Genomic DNA, 7,691 nt, shown 5'->3' with positions numbered 1-7,691 from the left:
GCCACCTTGCCCTGCCTTCTTTATTAGTTTCTAATTTAATTCCATTGTTATCAGACAGCATATCAATGATATCAATCCTCCTGAACATATTGGTACTTGCTTTACAACCCAGCATATGGTCTATCTCAGGAAATATCCCATAGTATAGTAAGAATAATGTATATTCTGATGCTAGGGTAGAGTTCTACAAACGTCAATTAAGTAAATTTGGTTAAACTTATTTCAATCTTCTGTATTCACATTGATAGGTTTATGTATTCACATCCTTTAATTACTGAGAGAAGAATGTTAAAATCCCCACCTATAATAGTGGATTTTTCTATTTGCCCTTTTAGAAAAGTTGTACATCATTTTTTAAAGCAAGGTGTTTAGGCGCATAAACATTTAGAATATGTATGTCTTCATGAATTAGTACAACTGTTTTAGAAATAAGAAAACTGAGACTCAAGTTAAATACATTTTCAGTAGGTTAGAATGAACTTAGTAATTGGTTATCTCTAGGGGGATATATAATCATCAAGGGGATAAAAAGAAGACAATATATTTTGAACTCAAATTGCCTCAGACTTTTCTCAGACAACTCACTGATTAGTAGAGAAAGAATGCTTATGGTTAATTAACAAACTGGAAGATAAAAACTAGTATATTACCTTAAGCAAAATTACAAAATTTGACTTACCTGATGGTTTATTCTTCACTCTAAGGCCCAGAAAAAGGCCATACTTAAGAAAGGTGATAGAATTTGGTTTTGCTACTCTCGCAAGAACAGAAATCCAAATACCGCATGTTCTCACTCATAGGTGGGAATTGAACAATGAGATCACTTGGACACAGGAAGGGGAGCATCACACACTGGGTCCTATTGTGGGGAGCAGGGAGGGGGGAGGGATAGCATTAGGAGATATAACTAATGTAAATGACGAGTTAATGGGTGCAGCACACCAACATGGCACATGTATACATATGTAACAAACCTACACGTTGTGCACATGTACCCTAGAACTTAAAGTATAACAAAAAAGAAAAAGAAAGAAAAAAAAGAATTTGGTTTTGCTTTTAGGTCATCCTATGTTATCTGAAGTTTTAATTCTCAGGCACTCTTGCTCATTTGAAATAAAAAACCGTTTTGCATTTCTGAATGAAAAAAGCCATAAGCAGTATCAGTCCACTCTGAAACATCACATGATAGCAAATAACTAGATAAGACATAATTTAACCTTATCAAAGTCTTCAAGTTGATTGCGCTTTGATTGTGTTTCCAGAGTTTCTGCTTAAAAAATATGTGTCTGATTAAAGCCACATTTGACATGGATATTGTTTCCAGAAATCTGCATTGATATTTACATAAACACAAGAACGTACAAGTATGAAGTACATTACACACTAGGTTGGAAGTGAAATATACGATAGCCAGAAAATATTAATATTCACTCAGGTGGGAGATATGGGAGTCTTGGGAGTTTCAACATAAAACGTTTTAAAAACCAATGGAAATTTCAATGTTGCTGCAGCCAGGCAAGATCTGCCATTGTTAATTATGCTAAGAATGCTTAAGTATGTTAGAAAACAGCCTCGTTTGTAAAACATACCAGCGTCTCTGCTTTTGTCTTCTCTCTGACAGTATTCTTGTGAACTCTGTTAACCTATGTCACGTTTATAATTCTGCTCAAAGAGAAGCAATATTGAGGAAAAAAAAAAAAAGGAGTGTTGAAAATATTAAGGTAAACATCGCCCAGCCTAGATGAACAAGCAGAGGAGAATAATATTTGGACAAATTTGAGGGGCAGACAGAGAAAAACAGTATCTGTAAACAGAGTGGAGGAAGGAAATGCTATCAGCACTGTCAGGAAACATGGCCACGTAGGAAAGAGAGTGGTAGAAAGAGTTCAAAAGGTAGATTAAGATTATTTTACAACCTATTCCTCCACTGTCCTCAAGTTCCCAGAAATGGCAGAAATCATATTCACAATGAGTTCACACTCATACTGAAAGAAAACACAGTGGGCTGATGGTGGAGACCTGAGAACTCTTTGGAAGATGAATTAAGGATAAACAAGGAAAACCACAGGCAAAAAAAAAAAAAAAACAGGAGCAGAAGACAGCAGCTGCCAAAAGACAGAAGCACTCCGGGTGCTCCCTCACCATAGTTACTCATTAGTAAGTACCAGGAGCAGGAGGGATTCTGGGGTAGATGGGACACGCTGGGTGGAATTCTGGTTTTCTGGGCAGTGAGACAGGTTGACTATTCTACCCATCACCAATGTCTGCTTGCTAGACTGAGCAGAAGTCTAGGCACTTGGGCTAAATAAAGGGCAATGGGAGTAACTCTGGGACACGTAGGACACCCAAGGGGGAAGGGAGACCGCACTCTTGGGAAGCACGCACTGGCTCACCTCTCTTGAGACTCATCACCCCAGGTGCTAAGGACACACTGCAGGGTGCCCAGCCTGGTAGTAGCTTTTCCTCTTTGGCAAACGCTCAAGGTAAGTGGTGGGTAACAGACAATATTTTCATAAATAGACTCACAGGAAATAATTCACATACAGTTAAACACAGAGCCAAGAAGCACCCGGCGCATGAAAGCGAGGTCCCAAATCCAGCAAATGGTTGAAGAAAAGGTCAGGAAATTAAGCATGCCAGGACTTTAAAGTGGATATTCCTAATATCATCCATGAGAGGCAAGAAGAGATTTCATTTGCTTAAAAAGTATACAAAGATCTTCAAAATTTAAGTATTTCTTCCAGATAAAAACTCAAAAGAGAGAGTGAATGGACAAAGCTCAATGTGAACCGGAAGAACAAACCAAAAGTTTTACAGCAACTTAATAAACAACAAATCAAAGAAAAAAAAAAAAAGTTAATGTAGTAATGGTAGGAGAGTTTTGGGACATTTTTTCCTTGTCCTTGCCCCAGGTACTCCCATCTCAGCAGCAGCCTTGAAGATGGCAGCTCGTGTTTCCGGCATGGAACTCTGATCCCCGGATATGGAGAGAGGAGAGCAAACCTTATTTAAAAATTAAATTGTGGGTATATTCTAACCTGTCTAGAGGCTACCGGAAGGACTGACTGAATAAATAATTGTTGGTAAATATAAACAACGGAGTATTATTCAGCCTTTAAAAGGAATGTAGTACTAATGCCTACTACCATATGAAGGAATCTCAAAAACATTATGTTAGTGAAAGAAGCCAAAGAAAAAGGTCATATATTGTACAATGCCATTTACATGAAATATTCAAAATAAGTAAATCCAGAGAAATAAAAAGCCAATTATTGGGTGCCAGTAGCTGAGGGGAGGGGGAATTGGGAAAAATTGCTTGATTGGTATGGGGTTTTATTTTAAAATGAAAATGTTTAAGAACAAGATAAAAGTGGTGCTTACACCACATTATAAATGCACTAGATGCTGTGGACTTAATCATTTTAAAATGGTAAATTTTATGTTATGTCAATTTCATCTCAAGGTTTTTTTCTTAGTATTGCAAACACTGCAGGTACAGAAAAATGTATTTTCAACCATAGCTTGTACCTGATTTTTCTGTCCTACACATAAAAGACAAATAAAGTAAAAATACTGTGTGGAATATGAAACTGTTCTTTATATTTTTATTTTTTTGAGACAGAGTCTCACTCTGTCGCCCAGGCTGGAGTGCGGTGGCGCGATCTCAGCTCACTGCAACCTCCACCTCCCGGGTTCACACCATTCTCCTGTCTCAGCCTCCTGAGTAGCTGAGTCTACAGTGAAACTGTTTTTAAAACCAGAGAGAGGAACAGATGAGAGAAGTAGGGAAGGAAAGAAAAACACAAAAAAGAGAAGGATTTGAGGTCAGGAAAGAAGGCAGTAGGGAGGCCTAGATGGTACAAATCAGCACATTTTAATCTCAAGGTGGTTAGAACTAAGCAAATACTCTAACTTAGATAGAATTATACCTTCTTTAATGATTCCTCAGAAATAGGAAACATTACATACATAACCGGGTGACTTAACCCAATAGAGCTTGTCACTAGTCATGTCATCTAAAACTTACCTCAAAACTTTTCCTATACTACGCTCCTTCCAAAACTCAGCCAAAGAAAATAGTCTGGAACATTGAAGTTCCCCATTACATGATCTGGTCTTTTTCAGATGTTTAAACTACAAAAGTGAAAAGCTCACTCATTATTTGATATCTGTCCAGTTCTACCAATATACATTGCATCTATTTTTAAAAAGACAGAGGCAGTTTGCTGGGGTTGTGGGGGGGGCTTGATAATTTGTAATAGAGAGCCAGAAGATTAAATATTTACCTTCCAAAAGGTTCTGACTTTAGGTATTGGTTAAACAATGGAATTCCTGAACTGGCATACTGTGATGAGGTCCTACATTACGGAAAATCCATTCATTTCCACCTGGTGAAATCTGCCAGGCTGGTGGTGGCATTCAAATGAGTAGGTCCAGAAACCAGTTTCCAATAAACAGGGACTCTGTACAATAGAACACTATGCAAACAGCCATCAGAAAAGAGCTTAGGAGAGCGCCCAGAGCCAGCACCTCCCCGCTGTGAGTTTAAAATGTATAAATTCAGTGTATTAGGTCTAAGGAGGATATTTATTAAGAAGAAGCTCCATGCTGTCAAACAGAGCCCTACTAGCCCCACATGGAAAATGCAGTTTCTGAAAGAGTCAAAGGACAAGGACTGAAATTAGGATTTCATAATTTCTCAAGCTTTAAACTGAAATGTGAATAAAATCGTGAGTTAATTAGCCTTGTTGATCAAATCCAAAAATGTTGTGAAATAGAATTAAAGGATGTATTACAGTGTTTTATCTCGAATCATGCTAGGATCACCCTACCAAGGTAGTTTCAAATTCTCTGAAATAGAAACATGGATGTACTTATAAAGGAAGTAATTCTAGAAACAACGCTCTCATGCTATAGGCGCATGTGTCCTGTCTATGAGAACACGCACTTAGGTGAGCCTGAAGCCACACTGATAAATCAGATGTAAGAGTGCTTTGCTTAGAAGTGAAATTGCTTTCTGGAGCATTTCTTCATGCTGTGCCTCAAGTTAGCCTCAATTGAGGCAATTCTAACAGCCCAAGTTATTTGGGGACAGCATTAAATGTAACAACACATTTTGCACAGTTTTAAACTTTATTTTCGTCTCATTTTTCTTTTTCTTTTTCTTTCTTTCTTTCTTTCTTTTTTTTTTTTTTTTTGAGACAGAATTTTTCTCTTGTCACCCAGACTGGAGTGCAGTGGCACAATCTCAGCTCACTGCAACCTCCACCTCCCAGGTTCAAGCAATTCTTCTGCCTCAGCCTCCCGAGTAGCTGAAATTATAGGCATCCGCCACCATGTCCAGCTAATTTTTGTATTTTTAGTAGAGAAAGGGTTTTGCTAATGTTGACCAGGCTGGTTTCGAACTCCTGACCTCGGGTGATCCGCCCCCCCTCTGCCTCCCAAAGTGTTTGGAATTACAGGCGTGAGCCACCATTCCTGGTTCATTTTTTCTTTAATGTGATCTTTTCTCTATTATATTTAATGGAACCACCCAAACACTATGGTTGTGGAATTGTATAGTAAGCACATGTTAAATTTTTAGAAATGCCAAATTATTTCCAGAGTGCTTGCACTGCATTACATTCCTACCAGCAATGTGTGAAAGATGGTGCCATCATCGTAAATGTCAAATGTGGTATGTCTTCCTTCCATTATATCATGTCATTTTGGAAGAGCATAGCTGAATATCCTGCATATCATCCTATTTTCTTCTTCACAGTATAGTAGTTTTTGTCTGTTAAGTATTTTTTTAAAGATTGAATTGACAGATAGATCAAAGAATATTTCCTATTCCCTTCTTTAATTTCCCAGGTCATTAGGCCACACAGTGCCTTTAAGATGCCCACAGAATAGAGTCACCACCTGCAGAATAGAGCCATTCAGTGCCAGGGAGGATGCCTGTGATGCTATTTCAGCTGGCCTCGACCTCGACCTGGTCTTCTTTTTTTTTTTTTTTTTTTTTTGAGATGAAGTTTCACTCCTGTTGCCCAGGCTGGAGTGCAACGGCATGATCTCAGCTCACTGTAGCCTCTGCCTGCTGGGTTCAAGCAATTCTCCTGCCTCAGCCTCCTGAGTATCTGGGATCACAGGTGCCTGCCACCACACCTGGCTAATTTTTTCATATTTTTAGTAGAGATGGGATTTCTCCATGTTGGTCAGGTTGGTCTCAAACTCCCGACCTCAGTGATCCGCCTGCCTCAACCCCCCAAAGTGCTGGGACTACAGGTACGAGCCACCGCGCCCAGTCCCTGGTCTTCTCTTGAATGTATCCCTTACCTTTGGATACTGAATATATTTTTCAACACTTATATGTTAGTCAGGGTTCTCTAGAGGGACAGAACTAATAGGGTAGGTGTACATCAAGGGAGATTGAATCACATGAGGTGAAGTCCCACCATAGGCTGTCTGCAAGCTGAGGAGCAAGGAAGCCAGTGCAAATCCCAAAACCTCAAAAGGAGGGAAGCCGACATTGCAGCCTTCAACCTGTAGTTGAAGCTCCAAGAGTCCAAAAGCTGAAGAAATTGGAGTCTGATGTTTGAGGGCAGGAAGCATCCATCACAGGAGAAAGAAGGAGGCTGGAAGACTAAGTCAGTCTAGTCTTTCCATGTTCCGCTGCCTGCTTTTATCCTAGCCTCGCTGGCAGCTGATTAAATGGTACCCACTCAGGTTGAGGGTGGGTCTGCCTCTCCCAGTCCACTGACTCAAGTGTTAATCTCCTTTGGCAACACCCTCACAGACACACCCAGGAACAATATTTTGTATCCTTCAATCCAATCAAGTTGACAGTCAATATTAACCACCACGGCTTAGATCTGAAGTCAGTCTTTTCAATTTCTATCATCAATATCTGGATCTGAACTAAATTTTTACAAGCTCCCCTGCTACGTTTTCTAGTACCAATTTTTGTTTCCCCCTTGTTCCAACTTTTGTTTCTGATGCTATTTCTGGCGATAATGGGATAAGTGAATCATAGGTGTGTCATGATAACTTGGTTGCAAAATTCCATTATCATCTGGGTTTATAATGATCTTTTATGTTTTAAATTCTTTTGAAATCATTATAGACTCCTGGGAAGCTGCTAAAATAGTACATAGAATCCCATAATACATTTTACCCAGGTTCCATCTGGTGACATCTTACATCACTCTAGTACAAAATCAAAAGCAGGAAATTGACATTGGTACAATACTGTTCATTGGACAATACATCTTATTCAGTTTTCACCAGTTTTTACATAAGTTCCTTTGTGTGTGTGTGTGTGTAGCTCTATTCAATTTGATTCCATTTATAGATTTGTGCAACCACCACCATAAACCAAGAGAGAACTGTTCAGTCACTACAAAGAAACTACCTCATGCTATCCCTTTACAGAAACACCCAGCTCCCTTCCCTTGTCTCTGTCCATGGAAATCAAAAATCTAACTTCCATCTTTATAATTTTTTTCTTTTTGAGAAATTTATATAAATGAAATTACACAGTATGTATTTTGAGGGTGTACTTGTTCACTAAGCATGATGCCTTTGAGCTCACCCCAGTTGTGTGTATCAATAGTTAGTCTGGTTGTTGCTGAGAAGCATTATTACATTGTATGAACACACCAGACTTTATTGAACCATTCACTTGGTAAAGGACATTTATGTCATTTCCA

This window comes from Macaca mulatta, chromosome 16, assembly GCF_049350105.2.
Source record: "Macaca mulatta isolate MMU2019108-1 chromosome 16, T2T-MMU8v2.0, whole genome shotgun sequence".
NCBI classification, from domain to species: Eukaryota; Metazoa; Chordata; class Mammalia; order Primates; family Cercopithecidae; genus Macaca; species Macaca mulatta.
This window is presented reverse-complemented; position numbering follows the sequence as displayed.